General features: G+C 38.8%; 1 protein-coding gene across 1 annotated transcript in view; it reads right to left on the bottom strand.

Moving 5' to 3' along the window:
• LOC131691529 (E3 ubiquitin-protein ligase CBL-B) overlaps positions 1-23,820 on the bottom strand; it is a 245,926-nt gene that overhangs the window by 5,699 nt on the left and 216,407 nt on the right. The gene's annotated exons all lie outside the window — the stretch shown is intronic.

Below are 23,820 nucleotides of genomic sequence, written 5' to 3'. Positions count from 1 at the left end.
GGAAAAGTATGATATTGGACATAGTGTTCTATAACGCATAATTTTACGAATCAGTTATAATTCATTTTTATATGAAATCTTCTGTACACAAACGTCATACACATTTTATCATCAATACAGACTTATGACACGTATGTGAGCGACTTTGGTTTACAATTTAAGCAAAAACTGTAAATATAGTCAACCGATCTTCCCACAAATCGAGAGTTTACTTCAGAAAAGATAGAAGCATCGAATTCCTTCTCCGAAAAGCTTCTAACATTTATAAATTTTAAGATATTCAATCTCAAACTTTAAAAATCGTTTTTCTCGAAAGTGCTAAATGGCGCTTGTCATAAGATAGCACAACAGCGACGATATGCCAGATAGCAAACATTTTGCGCAACATTGCACAGTGGGCAAAAAGCGACCACCAGAGGTACTTAATTTTGTTTCGATTATAGAGGTTTTAATCTCATGGGCATTCTCCTCTTTTCGGGTTAGAAAAATCTCTTCGGAAAAATTTCTAACCCTATGTGTGGGGGAGTTGGGAATGGAACCCAGGTGAGCTGCGTACGAGGTAGTCGATTTACCAACTACGCTATGCCCGCCCCACTTAATTAGTCGCCGCCGGAATTCGAAAGAATTCGATTAGAAACCAAACGCAACTGGTTTGTCTCCGTCATTGCCTAGAGCCACTCGCAGACTCGTCGAATCGATGTCCTTCTAGTTTCGTCGTGTTTTCTGCGTTGAAGATTCACGTAACGAACATTTAGCGTTACACCACAGAAGTTGCAACCGGTTCGGGTTTCTCTCTGCTGCATAAACACCTGCGTCAACCGGGTATACCCCATTCGTAGTCGGGTTAGCACTCGCTGATGAGCCGAATTCTCGCGGTCAGTCTACTTCACTGTGACGAATTTTATTTCGCGTAGTTTTACCTCAGTGGATGCAACCCAGCGACGGTACCATTGATTTCGAATAGCTGTTTTGATTTGACTAACGGCGCCTGGCCCAGGAACGAATATGTTCAATGGGGCAGTGCCCCTAGCTTCTCCTAGGAGTCGGTCTAATTAAATGCCTCGAGGCATTTGCGTTAAGTAGACCAAACCAGTTCTGTTTGATTTCTAATGCAATTCCGCAGCTTTTGATATATAAATTATGATGGTTAGCAAGCCTATGCAAGATGCACTAAAAATTTAGGTTAAAACTATTTTTTCGCCACTAAGGAGAACGGCGTGCACGTTAAGGGCACAAAACCTATAACTAAATCAGTTATTGAATTTGCGTTTCGAATTCGTCTCATCAAAATCCGACACAAACTTAGTGACAGGACTAAGTTCTAAACTAGCGCCGGATTGACGCTAGCTCCAAAACTCTGTGGATCGCTTTTTGTCTAATACCGGGAACACTCCGCTTACTGAAACCTCCGCAAATCCGGCCACAGATTCGTGCAGTAGACTAAACAGTTGCGTTTGATTTCTAATCGTTTGATATTTCTATTGATATATAAATTATGATAGGAATCCTGCGGTGACTAATTAAGTGCCTCTGGGGATCGGTTTTTGCCCACTGTGCATTGTTTTGAAGTCACTTTCCTCACACAGTTTATGTATTTGGATGAAATGTTTGTATATTTCCTCTAATTCACTGAGTTATCGAATGACAAGTTTAAACGCTTTTATTCCTTTGTTAACTCTTCAAGTAATCTATTTAGCACTGATTGGAACATTTTCAAATTTGAAACACAATTATCAGAGACTAGTTGAGACGACGGACTGACGAGTTTCCAATGGCTCAAGAGGTGCTAACTCATGTAGTACTAGAGGGTCCCTCGAAAGGTCAAAACAGAAAACGCGTTGAAATCAAGCAAGGTTATGTCGTTTTCGATTTTGGCAATGCACTAGACCGATGTAGTTAGGGTTGTGGTACCGGTAATACCGGTACCGAAAATCCCGGGAATACCGACCCATTTTTGGTACCGTAACTAAAGCCAGTACCGGTATTTTCGGTACCATACAATTTTTTGTGAAAAATATGTGGACTCTCTAGGGGAACCTGTTTCAAAATATCGGTCTGCAAGATCGCTAACACCTTTGTGTGAGAATGAGGTGGGGCCATCATCATAATAATTCTAGAAGTTAAACATTACTAGCTTCCGTTGCACTGAACGGCATATTTAAATTCCTGTACTATTTTGTCGAAATCAAATTTTAACGATCTTGAATTAAATTTCAAAATATTCACATCTAGCGTTAGGACGTAAAAATTTGCTATGATTTTTTTATTAGCGACGTTCTTATTGGTTTCCATTATTCACTGGGTGGCGCGTAATAAGACTATGGTCTAAGTCATGCCTGTATTTGGTTTTCTCTTAAACCTTTATCTATAAAAGAACGAACAGCGATTTAGTAACTAAAGATTTTAGACTTGCTGAACAGCTTCAAATGGGACGATTTGTGATTATTGTTTATCGGAAAATTCAGCAAAACTCTATAGTTTACAGGAAAGCAAGGAGGCTTGGAATGTATTAGAGAATAGTAGGTAAACGACATAAAGGTCGAAACCAATTTACATAAAAGCAAGAGAGGAAATGCGAGCAACCTGCCCGAATTTACTGCCATTCTCGCTTTGATTTACTCTTGTTAATAGGGTTTTTTACATTTAGCACCTGTTGAAGTCGATGAAAGTCGTACCGCTTAGCAGTTATTGATTTAAACATGGCCTAGATTTCGAAATAAAAGTGCCGCATACGAAAAATATCTTCTGCTGAAATGAGTCATGCCATTCCGAAGCTATTAAAACCAATAAACATGTTTTTTGATCATTCATCTGAGAATAAGTTCACCAGTTTGAGCATTCAATTTCATTTTGAAGCTTTTATCGATCTTTAAAAAAAAAATTCGGGTACCGGTACTGAGGGCTTCAGTACCGTAGTACCGGTTCTCGCCAAAAGGGATCGGTACTGCAAACCCTAAGCATATGCTGTTACGTACATAGCCATTGACATTGACGATTTCTGACAATATATACGTTAAGCGCGATAATTTCTAGTATGAAAACGATTGTAGAGAATGTGAGAATTCCCAATGTACCCCATATAGTAGGCTACAACTGGTTAAGTCTCGACTCACTGCAAATTTGAATAAAAGAGACGAAGTTGTTAAAAGGTTCCGCCATTTTAACGAATTATTACAACTTGTTTTCGATATAATCAGCCTCATTCTGCATTATTATGACGGATCGCTTTTTCGAATTTGATTTGGGTCATTCCACGCGAAATGATCAAGGCACGTGTAATCGACCTTCACGGATTTGAACCAAATTTGGAGAAAGTTTTCACCTATGGATAATATACAAATATCCAAATTTTTGTGTCAATTGAATCACCCCTCGAGCCATAGGAGCACCGCCCATTTTGACAATTGCTAAAACCCTCTATTTTTTTATCATATTTCCGGTGCTATTTACTCTAGAATCAAACCGCAAGATTGTATTTTAAGAAAATCGTTCAAGGAGTCTAGAAAAAATACTAATTTTTGGCAGCAGTGCTGCCAACTATGCGATTTTTTCAGTTAAATATTAAAAGTGATTTTTTCGTTCAATACATATATTTTAATTATTAAAACTCTAATAACATCGTGTTCCTCAGGCATTTTTACATAAAAAACACTTATAACCTCAATATAATTTGGGCCTATCCTGAGATACATGAAACTTTTTCTACCAGTTTTCTCAGTTTCATAGGTACAAGGGAAACGGAAATGTAGTCATGGCCAGTAAAAGAGGCCACCATTTCAAAGCTCTAGCAAAAATTGTAGTTAGCTAGATCAATTATCATCGAGAAGATTCCATGTCGTACCATGAAAATTGGCCTCTTCGATGCCGGGAGGAGTTCCGTAATATCACAAAGTGGCCGGTTCCCAACCTAGGACCAACCAATCCTGCACTTAGTCGAATCTCTGGTTGAAATGTCACATGAGATTTTTGGTGTTCCTGGAAGCGTTGGAAAGTCTTTGTTTTTTCTGAAGATTAGGTACAGTTTGCTTCGGATTTGTGTCAGAACTTTTTCTTGCTGGTATATTTAGCGGCCTTTCAAGAGAGAAAAAAAATCATTGAAGCAGACAATCCCGTCCTTCAGTAGATTCACGCATGCCAAGTTCGAATCGATAACTACACCATCGATCTAAACTTAGTGAGCGGGCATGTAAACGCGTTAGTTCTTCATGAAAGTCTTGTCGCCAGTAACGTCATTTAAACAAACGCTTTAGACAAAATATCACAATCCTGAGTTTATCTAGGCGAACTTTCGAGATAACTGGCACAGCTGAATATTTTTGCGTCTTGCGGAATATTAGAATACTTCGCGGACTATCTTTGATCCGAAAGAAGATCGGATACGGTCGAACCCAGTTCAATATGTTTGATTATAAATGGAAGCTCGGATCTTAAGCGATGAATTTTGTTCGACATCCATTTTAGAATCATTTGGGTCAATCGAGGAGTACATTTAATATACGGTAGAGTGGCAATATTTATGGTCTTCCTGAAATTTCAAATCGGACACCTCTCAAAATTTTAGCGCAATCGAAAAACAATGTCATGAAGCGTCGAGATCTGGTGCAATGTTTAAAAAAATGTCTTTGTGGTGCAAGGAATATTCTTGAATTGAGATGGGATTTGAGTTGGGGAATACAGCTTTTATTTTTTTGCATACCAAACGTTTTAGAAATCAATGAAATGTCGAATTCTGGTGTCAATTCAAAAAAAAAACATTTTTTTGATTTTTATGTGAAAATCTTAGTTTAAAAATTAAAAGTATCAGAGAGGCAACTTTTGTCAAAACAATTTTTTATGAGAAGATACAAGATCTGTTGTTTCATGCATTTCTAAGACATTTGGCATGGAAAATAAATTAAAAGCAGTCTTTTCAAACCCCAGTATCAACTCAAGTCTAGAATTTTCCAAGATTCATAAAGGCTAACTTAAAAAAAATCTGGGTGGCAGTAGATCTCGACGTTTCATTACATCCTTAACCATTTAGCATGAAAATTAGAATTAAATTTTTGAATATTCTAAGGGTCTTTTAGTGTTTTTCACGGGTGAAAATTTTTGGCCGTTTTGCGCAACGTGTCCGATTGAGCTAGACTTTCACAAAGATACTTTTTTGAGGTTTTAATGCTGTTGAGGTCGTCTTCAAACACCTAGCGTCAACTGATTTCCTACAGTAAAAGATTTGTGGCTGAAATTGACATGAAATGAACGACAGCCACAAATGAATTAAGTAGGGAGTAGATGTGCCATTTCCGTGTACACAAATTATTGTTAAAAGCTCGAAAAAGAAAGCCAAAGTAAACACCAAAGAGGCGCAAAATTAAGTCTTCGTCATAGGATCCGACAAAGATGCATCTTTCTTGCATCATAATATCCCGGACATAATCATGCATATTAGGGTGTCCCAAAATGACATCATGTTAAAAAAGTCATCGGGCTCACTTCTTAAATGAAAGGTTAGGGTATTGGGACCACTTTCTTCTTCGGAGTGAGTTTGCTAAAACGCTTCCTACTGGTGGCGACTTTTGATTTTTTGAAAAATGGGCCGATTTCGGATAAAATTTCAAATTTATGCCTGTTGAAGTGGTCCTGAACTGTCTTAGATTTTTTTTCAGCATTTTTAATTTTTCTGGAGATCCAAACGGAGAAGTTTGGTTAGTTAGTTTGTACAAATTTGGAATTATAAGAGCGGCAGGGCCATTAAAACTTAGTAAAAAGTGAAATTTTTAATGTTTTTCAGTATTTTTTCTTCAAAACTGGGTATCTACAAAATTTTAAAAGTACAGAAAACACTTTATATAGTTGAGCCGAATTCAGGGGCGTAATTTTGCTGATGAAAGTGTATAGCTATGGCTAATGGGGTATGAGTTATTTAAGTTTTTGTTAGATAATCTTTGACATTTTTAGCAATTTATCAAAAATAATGCTGTTCCAAAAAGTAAATCAGTTCAAATGTGCTTTGACCACACATTGTTTTTCGAAAAATAGAAGGAAAAACATGAAAAATGACGTTTTCTGTACGTATTTAGTATGTCAGGACCAGGTTTAATGAGCATCTGATGATTTTTTTTGTAACTTAAATTATAAAAACAATAACTTTGCTAATGACGCCAAGTCTCTAATTATTTTTTGAAGAGTTAATTATCCATAATTACTTCTAGGAGGCATCTTCAACAAAACGAAGTCAGAAGATGCGCTGTATTCTGTTGTAAAACTTTTTCGAGGATATTTGCCACAAATTTGACTATATCGGAATTATGTGATCTAAACAGTAAATATCAGTTTTTCAACACTCACCTCACTCTTCTGCATTTTTCTCCACTTCAAAGTTCCTAACATGAAAATAAGACTTTATATACAAAATGTAAGTACGTTAATCAATTCAGCCTTCAAATATACGCCATAACTTGCCATTAACTCGACATATTTGTTTAATTTTAGTGATTTTTAAACCCGCTAGGTGGCTATTAGTATAGAAAATATTTTTTAAAAAAATCGTCAAATGCTCATAAAAACCGATTCTGATGTACTAGAGACAAGCGAAAAACGCCATTTTTCATCATTTTCCTTCTATTTTCCGAAAAATATTATGCGGACTAAGCCCACTTAAGTTGTTTTATTTTGTAGAACAGTGTTATTTTTTATGAATATCATAAACTGTCAAAAGGTTATTTAACAAAAACGTAAATAACTTATACCCCATTGGCCGTAGCTATACACTTTCTTCAGCAAAATTACGCCCTTGAATTCGGCTCAACTATATAAAGTGTTTTCTGTACTTTTAAAATTTTGTAGATACCCAGTTTTGAAGAAAAAATACTGAAAAACACCAAGAATTTCACTTTTTACTAAGTTTTAATGGCCCTGCCGCTCTTATAATTCCAAATTTGTACAAACTAACTAACCAAACTTCTCCGTTTGGATCTCCAGAAAAATTAAAAATGCTGAAAAAAATCTAAGACAGTTCAGGACCACTTCAACAGGCATAAATTTGAAATTTTATCCAAAATCGGCCCATTTTTCAAAAAATCAAAAGTCGCCACCAGTAGGAAGCGTTTTAGCAAACTCACTCCGAAGAAGAAAGTGGTCCCAATACCCTAACCTTTCATTTAAGAAGTGAGCCCGATGACTTTTTTAACATGATGTCATTTTGGGACACCCTAATGCATATGCACTGACGTACTGATATTATTATTGTTATTGTCTCCACAGCACAAATGTCGCAAAGGTTTCTTTCGATTTTTGAATTTTTTTCACGTTAGACAAACTGCAAATTTGTATGATTTGCAGCACGGAGTAGAAAAATTATTTAGGGACAAAAAAGACACAATATCCCACTTTCCGGTATTCGAGAAACGGAGATATCTCCATACAAATACCAAGATTTTCTTTCAAAAGAGGAATGAATAAAAAATTTCAGAATGCCACTTGGAAAGTTATATACCATTTAATATACTTCACCGCCATATTTTCCCATAGCACCAATTTCGAAAACTTCAATCGAAGTGGGCGGGGTTCTAAAATTGTCCAAATAATGTGAAATTTGGCATCTGAGCTTAATTTGACATTTGTCACAATATAAAAGAGGGAGAGGGACTTTGAGGATCCAAAATTCATGCATTCTACATGAATTTCCACTCTGCAGCAGAATAATGAGCGAAAGCAGTTTGTGTACAAAAATCTCTCTAGTCCTTGTATAAGAATGAACACAGAATTCATAGCAAACTCCAATATTGTGTTATTATGATGAATGCAAAAAGCTGTCGTGTAAAGATAAACATTTTCATAAAAGCCTAAAAAGCTATAAAATTCTGTGGACAAAATTTTTAGTTCAGTTTCTAGGATTTTTAGTTTTAGTTCTTGGATTACATCCAGCATTAATCCGTTATTTTGAAAACTCTATGAAATAACTCCACAAAATATTGGAAAAATCCACGTGGGTAGGGGGTATTGGTACAGAAATTGTTCATGAAGGGGGGGGGGAATCTAGAGGGTCTTAAGCAAAGGTTTCTTGTCCACGTGATATATAAACGGCCCTCTCAATGACTAAGGGTAAACTAACGAAAAGTCATTCTATTTCACCTGAAACATTGAAAAATATTCTAATGAGTTTATCACTTGAGATTTTTTTAACAAATCTGAATTATATAACAATACTATCCTAATAATGTGGTGAAAATAAATGTTCAAAATACTTTCTTAAAGCTGAGCTGGACCTTTGACAAAACCTTTCTGGCGGCAAAAACACCTCCAACGATATTATCCAAACCCCTATAATCCACAATAAACGATAAAATTCGCCGCATATTAACCACTGTGCAGAGATAGAGATACCCGCCAACAAAAGCACTCAGCTGTCGGAAAAACCGAAATCGTTAGCAGTGATCTAAATCGCGGCGTACAATGCAAAGCAAAATCAAAAAAAAAACAGGGGGTGTGAGGATTTGCGTGACGAACATCGGACGAATATTGATAACACCAAAAACTTGAATGAAAAATACATGTGATGATGCTCAAGCCTATACGGTGAACGCCGGTTGAAGGACGTGGGAGAGTGTTAAAGCGTCGTAAGTCGTAAAAAGAAAACGGATGAAAAGATTGCAGGGATTTTGGCCAGACAATTCGTGACTGTTTAACAATGGCAGATTTGGAAATGAAGATGGAACGTTGTTATTGGTATGTATTCTGGAAACTAAAATCTTTGTTAGAATTTAAATTACCGGATGTCAAATTTGAAACGTTAGATGAAAGTTAATTAGACAGAAACGGAGATTTTCGGTTCTTATATTAAACTTCCTTGAATATTTCGAAGGAAGATTTGATGCGTCGATTTTCACAGAGAATCATACTAATAAGTCCGTTAAAAACACAAAACGTATGAGATTTTCCATAATATATTTGCATGACTGAAAAAAGGTTTCCGATTTCTTGTTCGGTTTCTGCTCAGCACTAGCTAAGTGATGGACCTATGTCGCTATCTTGTTTAGAACATTAATCAGGCTCTACGTTTATCCAAGTGTTTACTGATTTGGGAAAAATAAATATCTTACAGCTTATCATTCATTGCTCTATTTAACTCTACATGTCAGACACAGAAAGATTCTATTTTTTTAATGAGCCTGATCTTAGTCGATGTGGAATAATGGAATAAACGATTACATGAATTTAACAGATGAGTTGTAAGTGTATACACAACAGTTCCATATAAAAATGATATGAACATGATTCGCTGGAATTTGTAGCGGTTTCTACTTTTGTAAACATCTAATTACACGAATAAGTTAAAACTAGAATGCATGCACAAAATGGCCCTTCCGAACATACAATTTGTATTATTTTTTGCTGATTACATTTCCGGTTGCACAAGTATGTTATGTGCACCTTTCAATTAGAACTAGACTAACTAAAGTTATTAACTACAACTAAACATAATTATACTCTTTTTATTCAATTATCTCAACAATCACAAGATGTCAATTTTATTCCTTTCAAAAAAATTCCTCTCAAAGAACGCCAAATTTTTCGTTTTTTTTTTCTTTTTATTTTCAAATTAGCCTCTTATTGTCCTCTGAGAGGTACCTAATAGCTGGCACTGTCTAGCTATCTCGCGTGGTCCCAATCGCACTGGATTGTGGAAAGCCAGAGGGGTGTTCTAGCGAACGATCACGTTGGGAGGTTAGATGGAAGCATTCAATTTTGTCACAGATAATTTGGCAACGCGTGTGATTTGTTACTAGACCTTTTATTTTGTCACGAAGAGTTGGTGTTTTGTTAGCTATTTCGGATTTGGGTGCAATGATGTCGTAACTTACATGGAGAAACCAGATCACGGGTTGTATGTGTAATAAAAAAAAATCATGGTAAACTACCGTTATTGGCATGAGTAGCACAATGAAAAAAGAGGTAGCACAATTGGAGCAAAAAGAAATAGTATAGAATATTGTGTAACAAATGTCTGAAATTTTATATCTTTAGACGTTCTTAAACTTTGGAGCTTCATTGATGTTCGCAGAAGTATAGTGACCAGAGGTTTAGGATCACCATCCTTGAAGCTTATAGAGTTTCTGAAGTTCACAGCAATATTGTAAAATTAGTTAAAACTTTTACATGTGCGTTTTTTCCTGAATATTGTTGGACTTATCCGGATTTCATAAAACTTGTCAGTCGATTGGCTGCTTTAAAATGTATTTTTTAGATTTGCAAATTTTCGTCAAGTATGTTTGAGCTTGAAGGAGGAGCAAATCTCAAATTATGCCCTGCTATGTTGAAACTGCAGTTGTTAGTGGAATCATTCATCCAAACAGTCACGCCGCTAAATAATTGTCCATTCATTTTAAATTCCATTGGCCCTGTGAATATCTCTACTGGAGAGCTTTGGCTGGTGAATGAAAAAGGTCCAGTCGTTGGGTACAAAAGTGATCCTATCGGCTTCGTACCACTCCAGGACAACATTTGAATAGTGGCACGAAGCTAGATCTAGCCAGAAGATCGTAGGGCCCTAGTGTTGCTTCAACAGAGGATGTAGACGCTTTTGTAGACCCTCCTTGAGGTAGATCTCCCCGTTTACAGTCCCGGTAACCACGAACGGCGCACTCCGTTTGCCACAGGAGCAGATCGCTTGCCCAATCATGTATTTATTAGCAAACTGAAAGTTTCTGATTCCTTACTTTCTCCGGAACATTAAACTTGTGCTGAGCAGTGAAGAATAGTAGGCTCCGAAGCTTGACGCAAGTCTCATCATTCATGAAAAAGCAATGTGGCTTCGTCAGCATCTGGGAGTACAGTTTCCGGGCCCGTGACTAAAATCGTATTTTGCCGTACGTCACGATTTGGAGCTTTCTGTACTTTGTACGTATGCAATCCCTCCCGGTTCTTGGCTCTCTGAACGAGACTTGGACAGATTCCACTTTTTGGCCACATCCCTGACCAAAACATTGGGATTCCGCTTAAACACTTTCACTACCCGCTTGTGACCATGGTCACTAATAAAACATTCATTATGACCGGATTTCTCCGTCCGTTCGATGCTCATGGTTTGGTAGTAACGTTTAATCACACGACTCACCGTTGACTGCACGATTCCGAGTTGTTTTCGCTGTCCTAATGGGAGATTTGAGAATTTTCCAGGTACTTGCACAAAATGAATTGGCAACGTTGCTTTTCGGGTGACGCCATTTTCTTCAATTTTCAAAAAAACGGACAGCGATAAAAATACAGCGTAAACAATTATACTCTAAACTACTTCTACCCAAATTTTCAAGAGTAAATACGGAATGGGTTACAACGTGCTTCCGTGATGCATTTTGATGTGCGAAACCCTTTACAAGTCCGTGTTTCCAAGCCTTAAGTCGCACCTTTGAAAACAGAAATATTTCCTCGGATAGAACGGTGTGCCAAAACATACTCCCGGATTGTAGACACTCTCTACACTCCCATTACCGGTTCGTATTTTTTCTCAACCATAACCCAGCAATGGCTTCGATCACCCCTTAACAATTAGAAAAAATAATTGTAGCTAACGGAGTACCAAATATACTATGCTGAAAGCACAGGGGCTATCGACTTTCTGGTCAACGAATGGTAGACGAGAGATCCGAAATGGCGGTCATGACCTGTCATGAAATTTAACGAGAGGACGGGAAAGTACGCAGCTGTATGCACCATCATCAACTCGATTATCGTCGAAAGTCTGCCTCGGCTTTTCTTCGATTCGATGCATATACCTGTTGTAGAGCTTATACTTGCCCAGTACCCAGTGTCCTGAACGAGAAGAACATGAACTTGCTCGGCTAGGTCAATATGCATTCCACGATTATTTTAAAATCTACAGCGCAACTATGCTGCCCATAATCATTCTCTATGGGATTCCCTCACTACATAAGACTAACGTGCGATTATGAGCAGTATGTTGTTGGATCTTCAGTCTGCCTACTGACTGTGAGGAAATAGTTCGTGTAGGGGACTGAAACATTCAGACCAACTAATCCTATTCGATCAACCCTAATAGCCAAACGGTGGTAACCAAATAACACTAAACCAGTGGTGCGACATTCTAAGCTCAGTTGTCTATTTTTGCTTGAGTTCATCGAAACCAACGTTCAGTCTCAACGCCTCTCTCTCATTTATTCACTTCCCAACTGACTGAAACTTCATGCAGAATCGAATGGTTGAGTGCAGAGAAAATATAAACTCATTCACCAACTAAAGCATTCATTTGATATAATGTGGACAGTTTGAAGGCAGAAGTTGGCATCTTCTATATTTTCGAACATAAGTGAACTGCATAATCTATATCTTGTGCACTTTCGCTCGATAATCCCGCTCAGATCTAGCATATAAACTAAGTTCAGTTTGCTTCTGAGACCGTTAATAAACTGCATCAAAAGAACGAATGACGAACCTAACGAATCAAACATTTCAATCATTGCGGTGGGCATGAATTGAACTTCGTTTCTCTTTCAAGCTCACGCGGGGATGTCAATTTTTCTAAGCTCTGCTCTAAAAAAAGAAATACTGACCAAGAGGGGCGGGCAGAGCGTAGTTGGTAAGTCAATTGCCTTGTACGCAACTCGCCTAGGTTCGATTCCCAAGCCCGCACATAGGGTTAAGGATTAAAAAATAGATTTTTCTAAATCGAAAAAAGAGGCAAATGGCCCTAAGATTAAAACCTCTATAATCGAAGTAAAAGTAAAACTGACAAGTCCAGGGTCGACAACACCCTCTGGCAGCTAGTTACTTTGGTTGCGCCCAAGCCCTGTAGGTGCAACGATTTCACATATCACAAAACTTTCTCCACAACGAGTCACACACCATGTTGACCGTTTACCGATTCTGGCGTGGATTATGACGGGATAGTGTGCCTCTAGCCTGTTCACAACTACAACTAAGACCAACTTTACCATCTTTGTCTTTCTCTGTTCCAAGGCGAGTAGTTGTCGAGTTTCTCATAGAATGGGGTTAAAAACGCTAGACCTTCAACCACCGTGAATAGTTATTTTTCAGGAATCAGTAGCGTCTGGCTCAAATGGCACGTTCCCCATGTTGATCGGAGATTTGTGCCTTGCCAAGAATCGTATTTTCATCATTACCTGATGGAAAGGATTGAGGAAGTGATAACGTTAGGGGTAAGGAAAATAACGACACAGAACAATTAAAACAGAGAATTCTGCACCCTGGATAACCAAAAGTCCGGATACGTAATTGAATTACTACAGGGAATTTGCATATCATGTGATATAATGTTCCGCAATCGGATTCACAAAGATCACATGAATAAGACTCAGCGCGCTGAATAGTAGCTATGTGATAAATGAGTTTGCAATGTCCAGGCAGTGCTCTAACTAGAAATTCTTTGACATTTTCGGACTCACATGCGGCAGAAAAGTCTTTGTTCGAACGCAAATTTTCAAGCTACGCCAATGGTTGGCATGTTCGGATGCAACCCAAGAGCGAATCTTGTGCTTTATCGAACTTATTGACAGTGGTAGAACCGGTTCTGGACCAACGAAGTCAATCGCAACGCCAGTTCTAGCCAATTCGTCCGCCCATTCATTTCCAGTAATACCGGAATAACCGGGTACCCGTAGAAGGTAGACAGCATTTGAAATTTAACAAGTTTCTCATTGAATGGGTTTAAAAACGCTAGCCAATAAACCTTGATCCACCTTAAATAGTTATTTTTAGTAACACCTGCAAATTCCAAAGGCGCTCATTTCGCAGTGCCTTTCCTGCGAGCAGAAGTTTTTCCATCGTGTTGTCGTAGCGGATCCCGTCCGTTCCATTCTAAAGATTACGTCTCATCGAACACAAGAAATTCACTATTATGCATACAAATCTGTAAGATAGATATATTAAAACTTCACCGAAAGCCCCAAAATTTATTCTGAAGTTTGGAAAATATTTAGAAACTCAGAAATGCTTAATTCCGCACATTATAGTGTCTTCCAATGGAATTACTCTAGATATAGAGACTAGATCCAACTAGTTTGGTTTTGACCGAATATTCTTGGAGTGAACTGAGTTTCGTAGAATTTCTCTAAAGTTTCCAGCTCCTTCTGAAGTTTAGAATTACCCTGAAGTGAAGGGGTACCTCTTCAAAATTTTCGGAAAGAACAGGAGTGTAAGTTTTTGAGAGAAGTGGCAGCACTGGCGAATCGCCCGGACGTGTTGTCGTCAAGGCCGGCGGAACACTTTTTTCCCGAGTGGGTAGTAAGATTCGGAATTATTTCTACCCGCACTGACGAAAATTCAGACATGGCGCGTGTAAAAATTCCCTGATAATAGCTGGTGGCCATTTGAGAACACCCTTTGTTAACGGACTGTATGACCGACGGACCAGCGAAAATGTGTTCGTTGATTACTGATACTAGATGGAGCATTTGTACAGCTAAGTCCCTTCGTTTTAAATTTCGTTGCATTAATTTTCCTTTCCCTGCGATAGAACTTTCTTTGACGGGTACTGAAGCCCTCATGATAGTGTTGACTAATGGGAAGGTATCTCCGACAACCGACATCTTTTCACGTTTATGGAGGTCTATTTGAATACCGAAGGCAAAAATAACGCCGATAAGTCTTCTTTTGAATACAATCCATATCTACTTAATACATCCGTCCCCTAGATGGTCTACTTCTGGACCAAAGATAAGTCATTTAGTATCATTGATATATCGCGTGATCTAACTAAACAACACTCGGACGTGTACGAAGAAGTATTTTGTCTACGTACCCACTCGGAAAGAAAAGATTGATGGTGGTCTCCGAGAGGGGCCTTCATTGTGAAGTATGGGGTTGGCTCCTTCCAGAACCCTTCGCTTCAGTCAGTGAAAATTCTGGTACGAAAGCAATTGCGTCCAGTGAAACTCGAGGAGTATAAGAAAACCACTTATTTTACATCAGCCTCATTTCGAGCCTTTCGATGGATGTGTTCTTCCAAACATTGGTTTTTAACGGAGCTGGTCAACCTGTTCGCTTTATTGTATCGCGAGGCTTGAACTGCCTTCGTTGCAAACAATGGAGCCATAGAGTTACCCATTGTAGAAACAAGGCAGGGTGTGCAAAATGCGAAGAGAATCATGAAAGGTTTTGTTTCTGCGGAGAGACTCCGTATGAACTGTCGACATATCCCGCATATAAATTGTACGGGGAAACACTGAAACATTCTTTTGAGGATATCATTTCCTCTCCTAAGCTTCCTTGTAAAGGCCTGAGAGTGTCCCTTCATGCGTGCTTTTACAAAACCGTCGTAAGTTTGCATTATGCAAAACCTGATAAACTTCCGACGTAGATCTTCCACAATTTTAACATTATTCGCCAGGGCCGAGAAAACACTATGTAGGAGCATTCTGGGGATCAAAACGTGCTATTATTACAATTGGATTGGCTTTTGCTCGGTACCAGGTATTGAAGTTGCAGCTTGTCAAATTCGAATCAAAGGCAAAAATCTACTGATATTGTTTCCATATTCATCGCAACTTAGCTGGTTCTAGAAGATTAAAACTTTCACGGTATGCCATGATAACCGATCTATCTTACTTACCATCATACGGTGGAAATGACACAAATGCCTACTCCACCAGCGCGGCCAAGCACGTTAAAATTATCATTGTACTCAATCCATTTATTGAAAGAGGTACGCGTCCACTATATCCGAAACAATCGAATCAAAACAAGAAATTCCTCCAGTGAAAGCGTACAACGTTTTGACTGACGTTGATTCTCTACGCTGCGATTAAAGGTCAGACAAAACGAGTAGTAGTCCAGCCACAAACGATAACCTGAATAGTGGTCGCAGTGGCAAAGTTTCCCCTAACAAAAAAGGAGTACCCGGCGCGTACAACCGTGGAGAATCTCCCATTCTGTGGTGGGCAGAGAGTACACGGAAATGTACGCGTAAAAGGTCGTATTATTTCCTAGGTGAATTTATTCGAATATACGCGACGTTAGAAACGCAAATGAAACACTTGATGAATCTTAAAAACGCGGTTATTGGCACCGGTTCGTTGACGGATTAACGAAAGAAACAATATTTCGTCTGGTGGCTAGGCCCTAGGTTGTGAACTCGATTCAACCTTAGATCGGAATACACAGAACCAAGAATCCATTTTCGGCGACAACAGTATTCCACATCAAACGAGACGTTTCGGGATGAAATGATAATACTGTATACAAACGATTGTTCTTTAAACACACAAATTTATCTGATGCTTTAAAGATGCTCGCTCTAAGCATTGAAGTACGTATATTACCGTAACGTTCATCAGATTATGAGAGCTATGCATAGCTTCTATGCTAATTATTATGACAGTAGCTGTGATTATAAAAGAGGCTGTGCTGCAAACATTCTCCCCACAAATCTTATGGTTTTATATTTACTTATTCACGACCAGTTCCAAAGAGGCTCTTCGTATGATGGAGCATGGAAAGTACTTCTTGTTTTTCCTGGAAAAATGAGGGAGTTCCTGAGTGCTTTCTCTGAAAATCATACCAGATTACCAGATACAAATATTAGTATGAGTTATTTCGCATTGCTTCATTCCGGCTTATTTCGTAGGACAATACAAGTCTAGGAATTCCAAAGGTATCAACAAACCTTGGTTTAAATGGGATGGATGGAGATCGTGACTTCCTTCGGATGATATCTCGGGATATCGAATATGAATAAAAATGTTTTGAGAATTTCAGACGCATACATTTTGTGCGCGAGACACATTCATGGTTAATCTCAGGTTTTGATGTGTTCCAAACTTTTGAGTGGGTAATTCCCACCTCAGTAATTTTCGAGTGAGTAGTACTACCCATACTACCCACGTATTCCGCCGGCCCTGGTTTGTCGTTAACCTCCAATATTTTTCAGTTTTCTAGCTGACTGTAGGTATACTGATGAGATAATTATTAGAAACTACGACCAAATTACTGGATTGTTGATCCCGTTGAATATCATTCGATTGGAATTCACAACCCAAAGTGCAATAATAACTTTCCGGTTATGTACCAAACATTACCCACATTGTATTGGATGTATTGGAGCTTTTCAAATATGCATAAATATACCAATCACTTCACGAAGTTTGATTATTCCTTTCCATTTCAGAAAAATTGCTTGAAGCATGCGAACTCCTGATTCCGCTTCAGAACGAGAAATGGGATGTGCGTCTAAATATCTACTCTGTTCGGTTTTTTACTGCCGTACTATCATTAGCATGATACTAATGATAGTACGGCAGTAAAAAATCGAACAGAGTAGATATTTAGACGCACATCCAATTTTTCGTTCTGAAGCGAAGCCAGGAGTTCGCATTCTTTGTTCTTATTTCCAAAGGTTTTGTATCAATCAGTGTCGTTCGGGACAGAAGGTTTAACACGTTGCAGCAGATATTTTAATAAGCCGTTCAAATTTTATTAAAACTCTCAGTCATCATCGGGAGTAAAAGCTGAACTACATTGATATCGAATTCAAATAGAAAATATCAACATAAAAAAAATAACACATTTAAATCCCTACTTCGATTCTTTATTTTTTTTTATTTCGATTATAGAGGTTTTAACCTTAAGCCTCTTCGGGTTAGAAAAATCTCTAACCCTATGTGCGGGGTTGGGATTCGAACCCAGGTGAGCTGCGTACAAGGCAATCGATTTACCAACTACGCTATACCCGTCCCCCATTTTTTAAATGAAAGCATAACACTTGGGTGAGATTTGGTTTGACATACTAGTACTTTCAGTATCTTATTATGTTGTTTGTTCCTTTTTGCTCCTTAACGGGTTATTTAACGTGGATGTTACCCTAAATATATCGCAAACTTTGGAATATCTTCTTAAATCCAACAGATAGGAACTTACTAGAAACTATTAAAGTTAGATACATGGTGTATTCAACAATTTCTTTTGTAGTAATTTGCTACAACTTTGCGAAAGACTCAGTCTCTATTTTCATTGGCTCAGAAAATATATTTCGTATATCACTAATAGGTGAATTAATTATTGAACAACATATTTCTGTAGATGTGCAATCATAAAGGCAAGAACTTCTGCGTACAAACTATACTTCTATTACTATAACGGGCTAGACGCTTTTAATTTTGAGCACGAAAACGACGTTTTAAAACACTGCATTCGTTGCTATATATGGGAAGCTAGGATTCCGAAGTTTGCCTGTTACCTGTTTTCGAGTTTGAGGACATTGTGCAATTTCGTTTAGTGAATGTTTGCTCATAGCCAATGGCATTCAATTTGCAATTGGAAAAGATTGATTGATTGATTGAGCTGTGCACCGTGGAATGAGGTAGCAAACAGTTGCATGACGGTTTTAAATAAATTTGGACTTATTCCTCTTTCAAGTTCAACCAAAGCTGTATCCATTTATGTACCTAATTTGGTTGTCACAAGCTTGTTTGTTTGTGCAAAATTTCTATGATCAGCACTTTAGCAATCAGCATGCAACACAAATGGAACATCGAATACATTCTAACCCTCAAAAAGGCAAGGGGTGTCAGAGGCCCGGCGGGTTGCAATATTCGTGCTTTAATAAACTTGTTATTTGAAACAGAAATTATTGAGCGTTTTTGGGTTATCAATTCAATCGCTGATAAAATGACAAAAAATGAGGCTTTTAGTTTCAATGGCTCTTAGGAGCGATGCTTCTTGAAATTGCGATTTTAGTTTGTCTGTGTCAGCTAAATTTAATTTACCTGGTAGGGGGAACTGAGGCTGTAGGAGCACCCTAAGGTTGAAGGCAAATATATCTGCAGTAAAACAAACAAATAACCACAAATTTACCTCTATTGGTGGAATACAAAATATTCTTCACATACAGTTTGTTGCCAACACTGCAAGCACCTAGTTTTGCTCGGGTACCGTAGGTGTCCAGGTTTCCATGGAAATAGCAAAAAACAAATCACAGGAGGCGAAACCGAAAAGACTTACTTTTTTCACTCTGAAGATATAATTCTTTTGAACAAGAATTTAATTTGATGGAAGTTTGCAAATTTATAAATTTTAATAAAAAGTAGCAATTAGTGTTATTAATTCACTTATATTGCACCAGTACGTGTATGTACTGATCGGGAATAGGGGAATCTGAAATTGGAATTTCGTTCCCAGCACGCAGCTAAACTGAGTTCAGTTTCTCGCAGATGAGCACTGTCCCGCTATTTGCTTACCAGGAAGTAGCCTACATTTTGGTCTTTCGAATGCTAATTGCCAGATTTTATGGAAGCACAAATATGTCGCTCTAGTAGGAAAAACCAAGGCTGTTAGGTAGTTTTATAGTTGAAATTCCGAAGCACAGCAGTTGGGTTGAGATACGCAGTCTACCCAACCAACTGAATGCAAATGTCCAAGACGGAGAGAAAGGTGCAGATAATCAGGATAAGGTACCGGAGAATGAATCTGTTGTCTCTGACGTATCGAAAAGAGGTACGAAAGCTGTATTGAAGTCAACGAAAAGTCTATCATCGCGAAGCAGCATAACTGACAGCCAAATCAAGTTCTTAGATCTAGAGGAGAGCGGAACTGCATGCTTCTATTGAACGAGACAGGATTGTAGCACAGCAGAAATTAGCCGAGATTCAGCACGACTTGGCGCTGAAGACGGAACAAGGGAAAGCGGCGTTTCTGAAGCGACAACGTGAGCGAAATTTGAGAAAAGTTGAGCTGCTGTCTAGATCGAGTACCTCGAGCTGATCGAGTGCGTACACTAATGCGTCTAAGCGTGTTGAAGAGTGGGTTGCTGAGTCAGAAAAGGTAAGACAACAAAACGAATATGAAGAATCATCCCATCCGATGGATCATACGTTTTCACAAGAAACCGAAGTATAGCGGACCCTACACGAGCAGAAATATTGACAATAAACCAATTATTGATTAATATATTGATCGTGTAAGGACATTTTGAAAATATTGATTCTGTAGGATTCAAATGGGATTGACGTATTGAAGCTGTCTTGACAATATTTTTATTGACAATATTCTTGTCTCGTGTGGGGTCCGCTTATGGAACACGTCGACATCCGGCGTAGGAAACGTAGGAAACCTGGGGTGAACGAAATATTGTCTCAGGCCTTTAAGGCATTACAGAGTCGAAACATGAAAGACCTGCCCTAGTTTTTTGGTGACGTAATGGAATGGACGATTTTCGAAAGCGAATTTAAAACGTCAACTAAGCAGTATAAACTAACTGATCGCGATAACCTGAGACGACTGAATAAAGCGCTGTAAGGTAATGCGCGCAAGACTGTGGAATCACTGCTTGCATTCCCTGAGAATGTGCAGCAGATTATACGACTGTTGCAGTCAAACTTCGGACGCACCGAATGGGTGGTGGCAAATAGACTGGAAAGCGCTAACAAACCGGGAGATCGTAAAAGAAGGTATCATCGAATCTTTCCGTGCCTTTTATAATGCGGTAATTGGTACCAAGGTTGCGATGACCAACGCGAAGGCTGATGAATCCCGAACTCATCTCTCACCTGGCTGATAAGCTGCCTGCTTTCAACAAATAGATGTGGGTTCGGCATAAGGCCGCTTTGATGAAAGAAGGCGTCACTATCGAGTTTAACACTTTCTCGCGTTGGTTGGAGGATAAAATGGACAACCAACTTGCAAGTCTCAATCCTGTATTTAGCGCCAAGAAGCCCAGCTACCAACTCAAGCCGAAACCGATGGTTCTGAATGTCAACTGTCCCGACGATGAAGGAACAAATTTGTCCTTGGTGCTCGGCAAATTCTCACGTTGGTCTAGACAAGTGTGAACAGTTTCATAAGCTGTCTGTTGCTCAACGTCGGTCTGCTGCCATTTCCTGAAAAGTCTGTTACATTTGCCTGAAGTCAAATAACTCAAGAAGAAACTGCAAGTCTGAGAAGAAATGTTCAATCTGCAAGAAGAATCACCACGAGTTAGTCCACTCAGATGGTTCTGCGAGGAACTCGAAGTACAACCGTACGAACACGTCTGATAGTCAGCAGAATGTATGCAATGTCCATGGCAAAAACATGAATACACTGCTCCGAGTAGGAAAGGTGAGGATGCAAGGTCCGAGAGGCACTTCGGAATTATTCGTACTTTTCGATGAAGGTTCGTCTCTGTTCGATGGATGCTGCAGTTGTGGAGGACCGATCCTATCGGTATTGGAATATCGGTAGAATATTGGATTGCGAGGATCCTGTGTCCTATCGTTGGACTGATGGTATTTTGCACAAGGAAGAACAGTCGATTATGCTCTCGTTCCACATTTTTGGACCATCGGAGCAACCAAAACGGTATAACGTTAGCAATATCCGAACTGTGCAAAACATCGTTGCAAATATCAAGCGATTGTATCCCATGTTAGACCATGATAAATTAGTTGCGATTCACGATGCCTGTCCCTGAATACTGATTGGCTCGAATAATGCGGGCCTGATTGTACATCTGAAGACGGACTCGTTGTCACCTGGGACGGACGATCCATGGATTAATAGCTCCGACCTTTGCTGGATCGAGTAAACACCATGCATTCCTGTGCTCAGAAAATGATGACGTTGAACTTACAGATCGGGTGAAGCACATGTACAAAGTTGAAAATTTTGGGATTTCTGATCAAATGGCGAAAATAGCCGATGAAGATGAACGTGCACTGGATATCATGAACCGCACGATCAAACGACGTGGGGAAAGATCACGCTTTCTGTGATGCGAGTGATCAGGTGTTCGCTTGTGTGATCTACATGGTTCATCGTTGAGAGGGAAAGTCACACGTTGCTTTTGTTTATGCAAAATCAAGGGTAGCGCCCCTGAAGGCACAAACCTTGTCGCGATTGGAACTGCAAGGATGCGTTCTGGCCTGCCAAATGATCCATGTGTTGAAATCAGAGCTGACGATAGAAGTCAAGAAGATTTGCTTCTGGAGTGAGTCGAAGATCTGTTAGAGTTGATTGAAGACAAATCAAAAACTGACGGCATACGTTGGTGCTCGCGTTATGCAAATCAAAGAGAATTGTCACTGCGTAGAGTTGTGACCTTGGCTTCCGTCGCAACTGAACGTGGCCGATTTGGCTACGAAGTGGTCTAAGTTTGGCAGTATGCTAGAATGGGTTCGTGGTCCAGACTTCATTTATCATAATAGTGTCAACTGGCCGAATTGTAAACCATTGGAGATGTCTTCTGCAGAGCTTGTGAGTTTCCATTCCAAGCTGGATTGCACGTACCAGATGTGTTGCGGTGCATTCGCTGAAGAATTGATTGCTCTTCCTGATATTGCACGATTCTCAGACTTCAATCGATTGGTCAGATCAACCACTTACTACCTCAAGATGAGAAAACTTTTAGTATTACCGAAATGCGAAAAACCCGAACGATTAAAGATAACTTTGGAAGGCATTGTAGATGCTGGAAGTGCATGATATAAGAAGGCACAGTCTAAAGTTTTCGGAGCACAGTTGCGCAGCTTGATGAAGCTCATGAAATTTTTCACCTCAGAAAATTCCGATGTCTTTGGCTGAAATTGAACCAAGATTCGCTGGGATAAGAAACAGTCACGTGCATCGTTAAACCACTGATGCCATCTTAACAGCTGTTAAGACCATGTTATTGACCACTTCCCAAACAGAAGAAAAAACTTCAGAATACCAAATTCAAGCATACTTTACCCAATAGTTTGGTATTTGTAAAAATGATTGGAATAATACTATAATAAAGTACTATACCAAGCAGGCATTGAAGAATCTTTCTTCAATACCTGCTTAATACCTCAATGGGGTATTAAAATAGTATGCTCGGGTTGTTGGCCAGTTATTCTCTCCTGTTCGGGTTGATTGCCAGTTATGACGATTTGCCATTTTCCAACTTTCCAAAAATGCTGTGGTCAGGGTTGTAAATTTGCGATTTTGACGGATCGCTCTGTAACGAATATGATTTGCATTCCCATTAACTATAGTGAAAACAAACGCTTAGAATAGATTCGATAAATTCCTTAACATTTCTATTCGTTGGAAAATCAATCCAACTTAATGCAGAATAAAACTAATGATAGTCTTTCCCTGACTGACTCGGTGAGTTTCTACGAATTCAATTTATTAAATATGTGTCTTCTGTGGCAGATGCTGCCATAATCCGTAAAAACATTCTGTCTGATTATAAAGCAAGCAGTATCTAATCATTCAACGAAAGCGTGTTCGACGAGACAGAGTGCTAGTCTAATTCTGAATTCTATCGGTTCGATTTTTGGAACATAACATTGTGATCATATCTAACAGTCATTTGATTTCGTTGTCAGAACAATCAAGGGAGGCTTGCGATGAAGACCTTCAGATCTCCACCGAAGATTTAGAGAGAACCATTGTGTCTTGTTCCACAAAGCCTGCAATGGTGTCGCACGATCGTCCCAACAGATCGAAACTTTATGGAGGATCTATCAGCTTAAAAAATGCCACGGAAGGAAATCCAGGAAATCGCTTACGTCCAGCGAAAAATCCATGCAAAATTTTGCTCAATATATTTGCATCTATGATGGCATTTCCCTCTTGTAGTCGAAATTATAATCTTGGGTGTATCTCTTTTTTGCAGTACATCTTTGTAGCACTACGTAAAAACGTAAACGCTATAAGAACTTGCTTCTTCTTTGTTTCATTCGCTTCTCATTCTTCAATTCAAATTTCTAAAAACCAGCTATCTGAACCGAAAAAGCGCTTTTCAGAGTATTTAACAGGGTTGCACAAAATTATACAACCGACAATTTTCTGCATAGCCTGTTTTTTTTCAAAACTGAAATCTTTAGAATTTACGCAGTAAGACATCCATAATATAAACGGCTC

The sequence above is a fragment of the Topomyia yanbarensis genome, chromosome 3 (genome assembly GCF_030247195.1).
Source record: "Topomyia yanbarensis strain Yona2022 chromosome 3, ASM3024719v1, whole genome shotgun sequence".
NCBI classification, from domain to species: domain Eukaryota; kingdom Metazoa; phylum Arthropoda; class Insecta; order Diptera; family Culicidae; genus Topomyia; species Topomyia yanbarensis.
This window is presented reverse-complemented; position numbering and strand designations above follow the sequence as displayed.